Raw genomic sequence first — 15,154 nt, 5'->3', positions numbered from 1 at the left:
TTCCTCATCTGTAAAATGGTGAATAGTAGAGTGAGTTGATCTTAGAGGTTCCTTTCAGCGAGAAGAATCTAGACAAAATTCTGTGGTTATTTTGCCTTCGTTATAGATAAGAATTTAATGAATAGTGAGAACACGATCTGTAATATAGAGACTATTTCATTTACATTTATAGAATGTAGGTATGTATAATTTTGCAATGTTGTATAATTTGAAGAAATTTTTACCCCTTTAATTCTCACTTGATTCCTTTTTTATTTATGGTAAGCTCTTATCATCTGATGTCATTTATAGGGAGACTGTGAGTAAAAATGGCTTACAGATTCGGGCATTTGTAATTTTGAAGAGCTCCAGTGCAGATAAAACCTTCCAGGGAGGGAATTCCATTTTCTAGCTTGAGAAGCAGCTGCCGAGCACCATGCTGCAGAACTCTGAGCCCCAGGCCCTGGGTTTCAATCCTGGTTCTATTACCCAAAAGTTTTGATCTCTGATATAATTCATTATAATGCTCTGTTTCCTTGTTTCTAAAATGAGGATAATTTATGGCATTTCACAGATCTATCTTTAATTTCAGTTTCAACATCTTAAAAAACATCATCTTTCAGTTCAAGTTGGCAGACCTTTTGTTGGGTATCTAAAGTACTGCGCTGAGGGAAAGGGTGTGTACACACACATGGATAACGAGAATGGAAGGCATAATATGGAAAGTGAATTGTAAAACAGGGAATGAGAGTAAAATAATATAGGTGGAACAGTGGATTTCAACGGGTGATATTGTGTAAGACTGTATAAGGAGGGAGATTTGAGCTGGGCTTGAAAGGTGGGTGGGATTTCACCAGTGGGAGAAGAAGGAAGAAAGAGCCAGGAGGGGCTTCCAGGCAGGATGAAGAGAGCCATTAGGGTTGGAGGGCTTGACGCATTGATGGAACCTGGTTTCCCTTGGAAAGAAAAATAAGTGACTTTAGAAAGAAATCAAAGTATAGCATTGGTTTGTATAGTAAGAAATAATGTTTAATCCCATTACATATTGGAAACTTACATGAAGTGCTGGTTTATCCTAATGTCTTATCAAAAACATCTACCTTCTTTAGATGCTTTTTTCAGATCATATAACAAGTATACATATATAATCAGATATTGCTGAAAAATCTTTCCATTACAAGTGGCATATAAATTCCTTTAGTAGTAGAAGAGTGTTGTACTCCATAGTTTTGAATTTTTGAACAACTTAAGAGCAAAGATTCTTTAAAGAGATTAAACTGTCTGAAGCATACTCAGAAATCAGTGGAAGGATTGGCATATTTAATCTTGGTTATTATCCCTTAAAATCATGTTATAACGGAGTAACTTTTCTCTGGAATTGATCCAGTAAGTATCTGCGTTTAAGTGTTAATAACTTGGAAAAATAAAGAAGCTATTGACTTTTTCCTTTCATATACCTTTCATTTGGCAACAAACTATTTGAAATACTGTTTCATGATAGATTATTTAAAATAAGGTGGAGTGAATAAGACTGCTTATAGGCACATTGTATTTCTGGTTGCCAATAGGAAATGTTTTTCTCAAACCTCGAGTCAAATATATTCTTCCACGTAAAGAAAGCTTCTCTACTGTTTGGCGTCTGTTCAGCTTTCGGGTATGACGAGATTATCAGTCACGTCACCTGCAGGGATCTGAATGGAATCACTGAGAGGCAGTGGTTAATAGTAGGGCTTTTGTTTTCAGAAAATACTAGTAGCACAATATAAATGAGAGGAAATATAGCATATTTTTAAAACAGGTGATCATGGTATAGTATCTAGAAGTCTATTTCTGCCATCGTCATTAGTTCAGTAGGAGATTTTCAGGAAGTGAGCTAGCTTTCTGCTTCGGTTTATTTACCCACAGAACACTTTCTAAGGTGGGGTGTGATATTTAATGTTATGTTTTATCAGAGAATACATCTTAATTTGAATACTCTTTATATGTTAAAACATGCAAGTGTATCTTACTTCTACTTTTAGATCTGTTCTACTAAAATTATGACCATGAGCTTTTTGTACATGAGCAATATACATCCCTTGTTACTTCTTTTCTAAGGGGCCAACAGCAGTTGGTATAAGGTAGTAACAGATGTTTGCAGAATGAATAAATGAAAAGTTAAGGGCCTAGAAATAATCATTTCTATGAGAAAAAGTTGAAAAGTTGAGTTTCTCCATCTTGTCCTTTCAATATGGTGCTGTGTGGGTGCTCTCACTCACCAGCTTATGATCATAGGTAATGACCTCATTTAATGCATCTAATCTTTAGATCCTCCCATTTGGATAATCTCTATCATAGCAGTACCTATCTCAGGTTAATGAGCATTGATAATGTTCTGTTTTAGCAAAATTTTAGATAACCCTCCTAAGTTCTTGGTGCTTTTGAATGTCTTCCTTCATTATTTTTCCTCCTCTGATGAATTAGAAAGTGTTTTGAAAGAGACTGCTTATGCACAAGGTTATTAGGTATGAATTTTTTTATTTTCTATAGGGTGGGGTATGCCTGTTTAATTCTGTGGTGTAGCATTGTCTCTGGGGGCCCGTTTTGTCTCTGAATATTTATAGAATTGTAAAATTATAAAGTCATCAAGCCAAGGGGTTCTTGGGCATTTATCTACTTCCCTCCCAGACAGGTCCAGAGATGTTTTTACCAGCTATGCTGTCTTAGCCCATGATTATAAGAATTAAAAGTAATAAAGAGAACTTAATGTTCATAACTTATTCTCTGGATAAACGGCTATTGGTAAGACTGATTCTTCTGCTTTTTACTTTAAACCAGACTGAGAGAGTGCTTTCTTTTTCCAAATATCTAAATTTCAGCACCCCTTTCCATTCATCTGTTTCAAAATTTCATATAAATTGCATAGTTAGGGAAAATCCTATCTAAACCTCTTGATTTTGATAACATTCCATGTGATAGCATTCCATTCCAAGTATTTATCCAAAATAATAAACATGTTTCTTTTATGTGCAGATATACTGACACAAAAATACAGTATTTGAAAAAAAAGGTAGTAAGGCTAATTGTATGATTCTTCTAACCATACCACTATCATGATTACATTCACAAGAAAGACTTTAGCAAAATAAATTGAATAGCAACATTTTCATTGCTTAGTGAAGTGTTGTTGTTGTTTTTAACTTTTGAATTATTTTAATTGGTTTGTAGTGAGGTTCTTCCAGATGTTGATCCATAGGAAAATAGGTATTCAGTAGGCAGAAAGATTGCCCTCCAAACTCTTGGGTTGGTTTTTGTGCCTTAGCCTATCCAACCAGGTCAGTCATGGGGTTCATGGGGCCCAAGGTGAAGGTTTCCTTCCAGAAGAAGCAGGAACTCTGCTTTGTTCTGTAGTCAGATCACATGGCTCACTCTGGCCAGTTGTCTTGCACCTGTCACTGGCCATCTAACCGCACGGGACAAATCTTACATCCATCACCCCTGCTAGGAAAATACTTCAAAGTGCATGCCTCCCAGTACATGGGCTGGCCTCATCATCTTGGTATACAAGAAAGCATATTATTGCTGACTTAGAAAGTTAGTGCTTCTAAGAAGGTGGTGCTTGGTTCTTACTCCTTAGTGCCCATTAATTGTGTCTGATTTTGTGTGGTTCTGTGCAGTGTATAAAAAGGCTGAGACTGCCAGGATAGCTAACCATGAGCTCAGAGGCAGGTCTTGCTGCTTTTTGCAACGTAGCTCATCTTTACTGTTTTTTCTTCTACGGAATTAGTTACGTTTGTTTTGTCTTGTTCTCTTCATTAAGAGCCTGTCAAGGGGGTGGGTAGGTATCACTGGATTAAGGATTTATATAACGACATCAGAGGGGGCAGAATCCATTTGCTATACAGAAACAGTAGATTATGCTTTAAAATTCAGAGAAACCATGAAGGATTTAAGAGAAATGGTGAGCATGACGATTATATGCAAAGTGCCGAAGAAGTATTTAAATGTCAGTTTTCAGATCTGTTATCAGTTAAGTTCTGTCAGTTTATTTTTTTAATCCAACTCAAATTTTTCGTGTTTCAAGTGAAGTGTATGTCTCTGCTAATGCTGCCATTTGGGGCATTTAAATTTCTGTGGGCAAATGCCGTAGTCATAAAATGTGGGGGGGAGTGCAAATGAGAAGGGGCTTATATACATGTCACTGTGGAATTGTATTCTGATATATTTTTAATTCACGTTATGGGCATCTTAAACAAAATTTCTAAAGAGCTCCTCATTTTATTCATCGATAGCAAACATTTCAGACTACATAAAATCACTAACACCATGCCATGTATGAAATCACAATTTAGATACTTGCCCTTGTAATTCATTCTATTAAGGGAAATTATTTTTCCTTTGCTAACAGGTAATTGCCAAGTGTGACCCGCCCCACTGCTTGCAAAGAATTCTAAAGTGCAGACTTCATTTTTACAGAATGTAGTTAATAGCAACAAGCTGTAGAGGGTTAGAACCAGAAAAGAGCTGAATGCAACAAGTTTAAAAAAGGCCAAGAAGGAAAGTTAGCAAGTACCAGGGAAAATATCCCCAGTATGGTGTAAACAAGCTCGTTCTCCACAGAGCTGCGTCTTTTGGGAAATCGTGCAAAGTGGAGCAGAGACTTAGGAATTGAGATTGCTTATGAATTGAGCCCCACTCTCTGGGGTCTCTCTGTGGATATCTCCTAAATATCTCTTTGTGCCTTTTATATTGTCCTGTCTTTTCTTTCACTCATTCTCTCCTTTGCAGTGCTAGTTTAGATACCAGTCCAGTCTTTAGATCCCTTTCTGCTGCCTCTCTCACCCACATTTAGAAATCAGTGAATCACTATGTACTGATAGAATGTGTAGGATGCTTCTTGTGCTCAGTGTAACTAGGACCAGAGAAGGATTAAATACATGATTGTGTATGTTAAAGTACCCTGTCATTTTATTAACAAAATACCACTGTTGGCTATTTATTATCATGAATAGTAACGATATAAAATAATAATAGCGGAGACCAGAAGTGAGGAATTTAGTGGGGAGCGCATTTAAAGTGCCACTGCACAGCTCAGAATTCTGTTCCCTTCTCTTGCTTCTCTTCTTTGAGGAGGTACTAATTCAACTGAAACACATTCTTCATATTGGGACATATCCGACCGAAGAAGTGAGTGCCTGTTGTTAGAGCTCTTCCTCCTCCCACAGGAAGTGACTTGTAGGTGAACCTGGAAGTACAGGGCTCAGAGGCCAGAGACCCTGCAAGAGTTGGAGCGGGTGCAGCACTGTCTGAGGAAGTGAAAGAGAGGAGGACAGGTGACTGGCGTTGTATGGGGAGAGGTGGACCCCCTACCCCAGCAAGGACATCATGATGCTGATCTGAGGGGGGATGGGGGAGTCAGACGGACACTGAGGTGGAATCAGTGGTGAATGATTGGTGAGTGAGGCTTTGGGGAGGAAGGAGAGTTCAGGGTGATGCCAGGGACCTGGTGTGGGCATCTTGGTAGATCTGGTAGAGGAAATACAGCAGGAGGGCAAGTCTGTGGCGGAAGGTTGAGTGTTGCTTTGGTGTATCTCTCTGGGTGGAAGCATACTGAGTAATTTGCAGAGGTTTCTGTTTTTGTTTTTTAAGAGATGCACTTCTGCTTTTCAGTATGTTGGCATGGAACTTAAAAACAGATTTTTAGTGCTTTTTTTAAAAAAGTTCTTCCTCAAAGACTGTTCTAGTTCTCTCTTCACTGTCACTAAAGTAATGCTGAACATAAATCCTTCATGATGTGAATAATGAAAAATTTGTGTAGTTCTCTAAACTTAGGAGGTATATTACATTTGCCTTTGTGACTTTATGGATATTAGGTTGGGATTGTGGTTAAGCTAATGAACTGAAGAACTCAAGTTGATGGTCTCATCATTCAATCCAGCAGCTTGTCTTGAATTTCAGGCTAATATCTATGTTTATACATGATTGCTTAGCTAGAATTCTTTTGGTACGTTAACATTTTTCATATTAAACCCAAGCTGAATTTTAATAGACATTTTTTCAGTTTATTTGAGAGTATCTTTAAACTTTTTAATATTTTATACCTTCCATTTAAATGATGGCATTGTTGATTGAACATTATGGTAGTGTTTATGTAATATGGTACAGACCAAGAGAACAGTTGTACTATATAGGCATACCTTGTGTTTATTGCACTTCCCTTTATTGTGCTTCACAGGTGAGTCGTGGAGGGTTTGTTGTTTCATTTTGTTTTGTTTTTACAAATTGAAGGTTTGTGGCAACCCTGCATTGAACAAGTCTATTGGCACCATTTTCCCAACAGCATTTGCTCATTTCATTTTTTGGTGTCACATTTTGGTAACTCTTGCAATATTTCAGACTTTTTCATTGTTATATTTGTTATGGTGACTGTGATCAGTGATCTTTGATTTTACTATTGTAATTGTACTGGGGTGCCATGAACCGTACCCATATAAGATGGTGAACTTAAATGGTAAATGTTGTATTTCTTCTGCCTGCTCTACTGATTGGCCGTTCCCCCATTTCCCCCATTCCTTGGGCCTCCCTAATCCCTGAGACACAACAATATTGAAATTAGGCCAATTAATAACCCTACAGTGGCCTGTAAGTGTTCAAGTGAAAGGAAAGATGGCACATCTCTCACTTTAAATCAAAAGCTAGAAATGATTAAGCTTAGTGAGGAAGACATGTCAAAAGCCGGCACAGGCTGAAAACGAGTCCTCTTTTGCCAAAAGTTGGTCAAGTTGTGAGTGCAAGGGAAGAGTTCTTGAAGGAGATGAAAAGTGCTACTCCAGTGAACATATGAATGATAAGAGAGTGAAACAGCCTTTTTGCTGATACGGAGAAAGTCTGAGTGGTCCGGATAGAAGATAAAACTACCCACAACATTCCCTTAAGCCAAAGCCTAATCCAGAGCAAGGCCCTAACTCTCTTCAATTCTATAAGGAGTGAGAGGTGAAGAAGCTCCAGAAGAAAAGTTGGAAGCCAGCAGAGGTTGGTCCATGAGGTTTAAGGAAAGAAGCCGTCTCCGTCACATAAAGGTATAAGGTGAAGAAGCAGGTACTGTTATATAAGCTGCAGCAAGTTATCCAGAAGAGATTGCTCAGGTAATTCACGAAAGTGGCTACACTGAACAGATTTTTCATTGTAGATGAAACAGCCTTCTATTGAAAGAAGATGCTGTCTCAGACTTTCATAGCTGAAGAGAAGTCAGTGCTGGCTTCAAGGCTTCAAAGAGCAGGCTGACTCTCTTGTTAGGGGCTAATGCAGCTAATGATTTTTGGTTAAAGCCAGTGTTCATCTACCATTCCAAAAATCCTAGGGCCCTTATAATTATGCTAAATCTATTCTGCCTGTGCTCTATAAATGTAACAACAAAGCCTAGATTATAGCACATCAGTTTACAACCTGGTTTACTGAATATTTTAAGCCTAACGTTGAGACCTGCTCAGAAAAAAATATTTCCTTCAAAATATGACTACTTCTTATTGACAGTGTACCTGGTCACCCAAGGGCCCTGATGGAGATGGACAATGAGGTGAATGTTGTTGTCATGCCTGCTGACACAGCATCCATTCTGCAGCCCATGCATCAAGGAGTCATTTTGACTTTCAAGTCTTATTATTTAAGAAATACATTTTGTAAGGCTGTAGCTGCCATAGGTAGTGATTCCTCTGATGGATCTGGGCAACATAAATTAAAAATTTTCTGGAAAGTATTTACCATTCTAGATGCCATTACGAACATTCACTATTCATGGGATTAATAGGAGTTTGAAAGAAGTTGATTCCAGCGCCCATGGGTGACCTAGAGGGATTCAAGGTAGAGGTAACTACAGATGGGGTGGGAATAGCAAGAGAACCAGAATTAGAAGTGGAGCCTGAAGGTGGGACTGAATTGCTGCGATCTCATGACAAGACTGATGAAGAGTTGCTTCTGCTGGATGAGCAAGGAAAATGGTTTTTTGAGATAGAATCTACTACTGTGAAGATTATTGAAATGACAGCAAAGCATTTAGAATGTTCCATAAACTTAGTTGATAAAGCAACAGCAGAGTTTGAGAGGACTGACTCCACAATTTCGAAAGAAGTTCTCCTGTGGGTAAAATGCTATCAAACAGCATCACAAGCTCCTAAGAAATCTTTTGTGAAAGGAAGAGTCGTTGATGTGGTAGCTTCACTGTTGTCTAAAAAGAAAGAAATCACCACAGCCACCCCAATCTTCAGCAGCCTCCACCTTCATCAGTCAGCAGCCATCAACATGAAGCCATCAGCAAGACCTTCCACCAGCAAAAAGATTACGACTCACTGAAAGCTCAGATATATAGTTCACATTTTTTTAGCAAGAAAACATTTTTAAATTAAGGTGTGTGCCTTGTTTTTTTTAGACATACGGCTTTTGCACATTTAATAGACTAGAGTATGAACATAACTTTTATGTGCCATGGGAAATCAAAAAATTCATTTGACTTGCTTTATTGTGATATTCGCTTATTATGATGGTCTGAAACCAAATCCACAGTATCACTGAGGTAGGTCTGTATTGAAAGTTTATGTCTAATATTGGGTTGCTCTCCAACGTTTGCACTCACTGAAACTACCTTCTGATTTTTCAGCAACTTTTCAGATGTAGTGAAACACGCAACCTCACGACAGCACCATTTTATTGTATATATGTTTTGAACATCGACTCCCAAATGTGGGGATACTGGAACCTTTTTTGCAGTTTTAAGTGATGTGAACTCTTTTTAAAATGGGTCGCCCCTGAGGTGACAAAATTCAACACTGATTTCATAGAGTGTAGCGTACTTCATTCTGAACTTTATAAGGGCTGTGTTTTACTTACGAATAGATTGTAAAGTGTTAGCATATCCCCAAAGAAAATAAATCACCATACTTAAAACCTGAGAGTGAAGTATTTTTCTTGTAGATTGGTGTTATTGAAATCACATTGCCAGTGTAATTGTACATCTAGCTATTGTTAATAAAATCTAAACATAGCTAATAGAAGGTCATTTTTCACTGATGATTTGCTATTCTAGAAAATTCCTTTCTATTATAGCTCTTGTAGAGGTGTTTTTTTTTTTCTTTTTTGTGATTTTAGCTTTTGATATTCAGAATGGAATGTAATCACTCAGGATTTAAGTATGTGGGAAGAAGGGGAAATCAGAATTTTTTTGATGATTTGATAGGGTCTTTGCTTCATATGTGAGAAGGCTTGTGAACTGATGAGGAAGAATAGAGACATTGACTTAGTGTGAGTTTGTCAGTTTAGATTTTTCTAAATTACTATTTGTGTCTTGAAATTTATAACTGAATTTGAGAGCGAGTAACTTTTTCTCTTCTAGTATATCTTCTAGAATATTGCTATGTTTAAAAAAAAAAAACAAGTGTATAAAAACAACTGAAATTACTTCAAAAATTCCTGAACACTCAGTCATGTAATTGGCAAAAGTCTTCCTAAATCTCCTTCAGTATGCGGTGTGCAGAGTAGGCATGTGTGCCAGTTACAGTACAGGAAGGTCAACCTTATCTTTAGGAGGAGAAAGAACTGCATTAAATTGCTCCTTACGGATTTTCTGGGAACCTTCTGATACCAAGTATTTTATCCAGTTGTCTCCACAAATACACTTGTCAAACCATGTTTGTAGTTCTTCAGAAACTGTGGTCTTTAGATATACAAAGAATAAACTTGGGGCTACTTTGAGGTCTCCCTACATGGGGTACTTTGGTGTTAATTAGAGCTGTACAGGTATGACTGAAGTCAGGGAGCAAGCAACAAGTATACTGAACTCTCTGGAAGGGCACAAACAGTGGGAGAGAGCACTCTGGGTTGGGGGGACGGCTTACAAAAAGGGGTGGAAGCAAATGTTCCCTACTTATGTTTTTTAACATCCTTGTATGTGATTACACCTGCTGTGTCATCATTTCCTTTGATTTGGAAGCCAAAGTATGTTTATCCAACATATATTTTCAGCAGATCAGGTTTTTAAGAACTCCATATTTCCTGAAATCTTAGAGATTTATCTTAAGATTTAGAATATTAACATTGGTGAAGGTTGGGAAATAATAGCTTTGAATTTCTGAAACAGAATTTTCTGGCTTTGTTTTGGTTTGATTTTTAGATTCTGACATATTAAGGATAACTTTTTGTCATATATTGAAACACTTTATAATTTCTGTGGCTATCTTATGAATTGGTGAACTTTGTTGTGAGAGTTGAAGGAGACCCACCTGGGGTCAGTGTTCAGAATTTCCAGGAATTCGTGGGCCTGGATGGGGAAAAGAGTTACTCTTTTATTTTCACTAGTATCTAACTGAAATTTGGCCTCTCTCTTATTTATGAATATAGACAATCAACCCTAGTAGTATTGGCAGCCTGTGACTTTGCCACTGATAGAAATCACAGATATTTTCATCCTACATTATAGTTGTTACAGATATCTCAAAATATTGAAGCTCATCACTACTTTAAAATTATTTATTAGACCCACAGTTAGAACTTGTTATTTAATGCATTAATAAAGCAGTACATTATTATATCGCATGTTAAATATTATGATAACTGTCAATCTGATGATTTTCTATGTAATCTAGTAACACACTTAAAAAAACATCATTATGACAAGGGGTCCGTAGACTTCATCAGACTGCCAGAAGTATCCATGGCATAAAAAGGGGTCCCTGGGCAGGGGAACTGAGCAAATGTGTCCTTTAGAGCTGGTTTTACCAGTACCTCACTGTGTGATGTGGGGCAGTTAGGTCACGTGGCACATAAAATGATGACACCCACTGACTTGGGAAATTAATTGTAAAGATAAGACAAGGGAAATAGTTTTGAAAAACTCTAGTATTACGCATACGGAATATGTTATTAAAAGTATTTTTGTGTTCCTAAGAACACAGCGTATATTAATAAATGTTAAGAGTATAAGTGGGGCATCTAGAGCTAATATAAATTGTGCTTTCCTTCTCCAGTTTCAGTGTGGCTCGGTGTCATTACACTTCACAATGAACTGCCCCGGGAACGTGCCAATTTCAATATAGCTCCAAAACACTGCATAGAAGAAAAGAGGATTACTTTCCCCTAAATATTTCTTTTAAAATTGATTCCTGTATTCTCCAATCCTCTAATCCAAACTGATGGGCTTCAGTGCTCCCCAAAGCAATATGTCAGTCAGGCAAAGCTCGGGAGAAAAGCACATGTTTCGTTTCCAGCAAACCAACGTGTAGCAGCGTGGTGAAGCTCCTCTATTTAATATAATCAATCAAGAAATACATAGGAGGAGGGAAGAACAGAGATACCGAGTATTGTATTTGATGTTTTATAAAAGTTTTGTTTTTATGACAACCTTATGTAGGTCATAAATATTATGCAATTTAACAGATGAGTACATTGAAATGGGTATCAATTTATTAAATGGTCACATTACTCAGAAGTTATAAAACTTGGATTCATATTCAAGACTAATTGTAAAGCCATATGATTGAATTAAAATATAATTACTGAGTAAAATTAATTAGGAATTAATTTTGAAATGTGTAATCTCTTCTTAGAGTTTTTATTTCTAGCACATCATTCATTGTTTATCAACGCTTGAGATTGAATACACAGCTTTGGCAGGAGAGTATTTTTACCCCTTTGAAATTATAGATGAGACTTGGTATAGAGATACATGAAAAGTCAACTTTCATTTTAAAAATCCTATCCCCTAATGCCTGTGACTTGGATACATAAACACATTCTGAAGGTCTATTAAGTGAACGAGTGACTGAAAAATGCAAGGAAGGCATGTTCTGATGGGTCAAATTCTGACTAGAAGGAAACGGAAGGTTGACTTGGGATATCTGAAATGGCCATTCTTTTCAGAGAACACTAAGAACAGTGAAGAAGAGATCACTAAATGCAAGAAAAGAGAAATTATGAGGGAAAAAATGTAGTGAGAAAAATAAGTTTTCATTTTTAAGTAGTTCTGTAGTCACCAAGAATTTTGACATCTGTCACATCACATATAGTGCTCATTCACAGGAATTCTGAGGTACCTGGGGCAGATGTCCTCTCCATCTTACAGATTGGGCCCAGGAAGATGAAGTAACTCTTTCACCTTTACAGATGAGACTCAGAGCAGGATCTTTGGATTCAACGTCAGGGCACCTTTTGGGTGGGAGAGAGACGATGGAGAAAATGGAAAGCTGCAGAAAGAAAGATAGAAAAATGTAGGGAACAGAAGCAGCATGAGAGCCTTCAGCACTGTGCTTAAATTAAGTACATTCCTCAGAAACCCTGCCCCGCCTCCCTCACGCCCTACCCAACTCTGCCAAATCTCCTTTTCCTGTGGTAGGGTTCACTCTCTTATGCTCCACAGAAGTTGTTACAATTGGTAATTATTTATTTGCATAATTTTTTTGTTAAATGGCTCTTTCTTCCTCAAGCCTCTAGATTGTAAATTCCATTGCAATGGGCACTATGCCCATTTCTTCCCTGCTTTAGTCTCAAAGCATAATGCCTGGTACTCTGTAGCTTTTGAGCAGGTGAAAGCAGGAATGATTTTATACTATTCTATACATGGATGAAAATAATAGGCCAGTATAGAGATAGATTCCAAGAAACTTTTTTTTTTGAAGATTTTATTTATTTATTTGACAGAGAGAGGCACTGAGAGAGGGAACACAAGCAGGGGGAGTGGGAGAGGGAGAAGCAGGCTTCCCACTAAGCAGGGAGCCTGATGTGGGGCTCAATCCCAGAACACTGGGATCATGATCTGAGCTGAAGGCAGATGCTTAACAACTGAGCCACCCAGGCGCCCCTCCAAGAAGCTTTTAATAAAAGGGAATAGTGCAGACAGCTTACAGTCTTGGAGAATGCTTATTTTAAATATTAATCTAGTTGTGTGGTCATGTCCCTCAATTTTTGGTTCTGAAAATACGGTCACCTATACCTCAGTAACCATTAAAGTTGTAACCGTTACACCATTATCATTAACCTTGTAAAGTAACCTTACAAAGTATGCCTTGTAAGGATGGAAGGAGAAGGAAAGGCCCTGAAGATAGTGAGTAGGTGTTTATTCTACCTCCACAATCTGTCTTTTGTAGGTGGTGTTAAGACAAAATTAGCAGTCGAAGACATGGTGGACCAGGGAGATTTACCTTGCCCAAGATTCAGATGATAAGGTGTCAGAGCTCAGATTACAGCCAGAGCCCATAATTTCCCATTAATTACATCATGTTTGAGGAGGGTGGAAAAGGACAATGTCAGAAGCATCTCCAGCATCGCTTGCAGGGCCACTGCTGGCGCTTTCCAGTGTGGTTCTCTCATTCTTTGGCTCGTGCCATCGGTAGTTACAGCTTACCTGCAAAGTTCTGTATAATAACTGGTGTTCACAATTACTGTGTCATTGGAAGAATGTAAATTATATTACATGTAAGAGAGAAAAGAATATCATAGTCTAGAGATTTTTATTCAAAGTGATTAAAGTTTTAACACTTTAATTTTGTTGTTGAGAATTCTCATGTATAAATTGATCCATTGATGTATAGTTTGTGGCTGGAGTCACACACTCCAGACTTGGAACCCTGGACATCATGAGTCAAAAATATAATTGCACATTGCTATTTCTTGCCAATCCATATTTAATATTGTGTTATAAAGGATTTCAGCATTATATAATTAAGGTGAAAACTTACATGAAATCTCCTATTAAAATACCTGGCACATAGCACTTAGAGTTTTTTTTTTAATTCTTTTTTTATAAACCTAGTCAAATTACTATGTGACTTGGAATGTTCCAGAATCTGAGAAATCATGTTTCTAGCAGCAATTCAATAGCATGGTTCTGTTTATAACCCAAACACATCCTAAATCTAAATAGGGATGATTAATCTTTAGTTAATATGTCAGATGCTTGTAAGTTTTTTTTTTTTTTTAGGGAAAAGTGGGTTTGTTAGTGAAGAAAATGTAATTCTAATTATAATACAGTTTCGTAATGCTTTTGGCTGAGTTTGTTGCCTTTTCTATGAGTACCTTAGCTTCATAGTAAGACCTTTTAATACCCATAGCACAGAGAAGAAATTAATGAGCATAGTTACTGCAATTACATAGAGTATGGATCTTGGCCTACGTTACTATGATCCAGTTTCAGTTGAGACTTGTTTTTGGTTTTGCTTCAATAGGAAGCACACACTATTAATTGGAGAAAGAACATATTCACGGTATACTTATGTGTATGTACATATAAATTAATAGTGTTAATTATATAATTTTATTTTTATGAAGTTCTTCTCTACAGTGCTTGATGCTAAATAAGCAAAATGATAATGAAGTGTGAAGCAAGGGGAGCTGAAAACATGCCTTTGCTACGCTAAGATTTTGCTAAATGATTTAATGGTATCTCTTCTATATGTTTATGTTTGAACAGGCTAGCTTGAAAATTCCTTTTCTTCCCAGCTACTATCGCCAAGAACTTCCTTCTACTTCATTTTTCTACCTTTGCTTCTTTCTTAGAAGTGAACAGAGCACATCCAGGGACCCTGCCTTAGCGTGTATGTCAGTTCCTTATTCATCCCCACCGGCCTCATTCTCTCATCCTGGACACTCACCTGTCTCCAGCCCACATAAGCAGTTGCACAGCATAATCTAATTGTGTGTAAAGATAGAGCTCCCCCATACATGATATTGCCATTTTTAAAGTTTATAAAGCCTTAATTTGGGGGCTTCTATGGGCTGCTTGAAGTTATACCTGAAATTGGTATATATATATACACATATAAAAGAGATGTGGGTGCATAGCTGTTTCTCAAAGGGGGTTGGGACACCAAAAATATGGGGAGGAAATGGGAGCAAACTCTTAGATTTCCACCATTATCACTATATCCTCTGTCAACTAAACTCTGATTTGTAAACAGCAGTGAAAGATACAGTGGTGGCTGATTTATTTTGGCATATGCAAAATTTATTGGTACTCATTTGTTTCTCCTATAAGTTTTATATATATAGCTACATCTGCCGATGGTAGTGGTGAAAACAAAGGTAACTGGAATCCCTTTGCTTCAGGGAGCTACAGATCCTACGTATAACCCAAGTAGATGTGAGAAGTAACTTCTGTTGAGAACCTGTAAGAACCATGTGGTCCAGTAAATTCTAAAAATTGTATCCAGATTAT

The 15,154-nt window shown here is 37.4% G+C and overlaps 1 protein-coding gene across 3 annotated transcripts in view; it reads left to right on the top strand.

Moving 5' to 3' along the window:
• Positions 1 to 15,154, top strand: part of NR3C2 (nuclear receptor subfamily 3 group C member 2) — a 337,533-nt gene that overhangs the window by 63,969 nt on the left and 258,410 nt on the right. The gene's annotated exons all lie outside the window — the stretch shown is intronic.

Source organism: Ursus maritimus, unplaced genomic scaffold, assembly GCF_017311325.1.
Source record: "Ursus maritimus isolate PB19 unplaced genomic scaffold, ASM1731132v1 scaffold_11, whole genome shotgun sequence".
Classification (NCBI taxonomy): domain Eukaryota; kingdom Metazoa; phylum Chordata; class Mammalia; order Carnivora; family Ursidae; genus Ursus; species Ursus maritimus.
The sequence above is the reverse complement of the archived record's forward strand: the minus strand, read 5'-3'. Positions and strand labels throughout refer to the sequence as shown.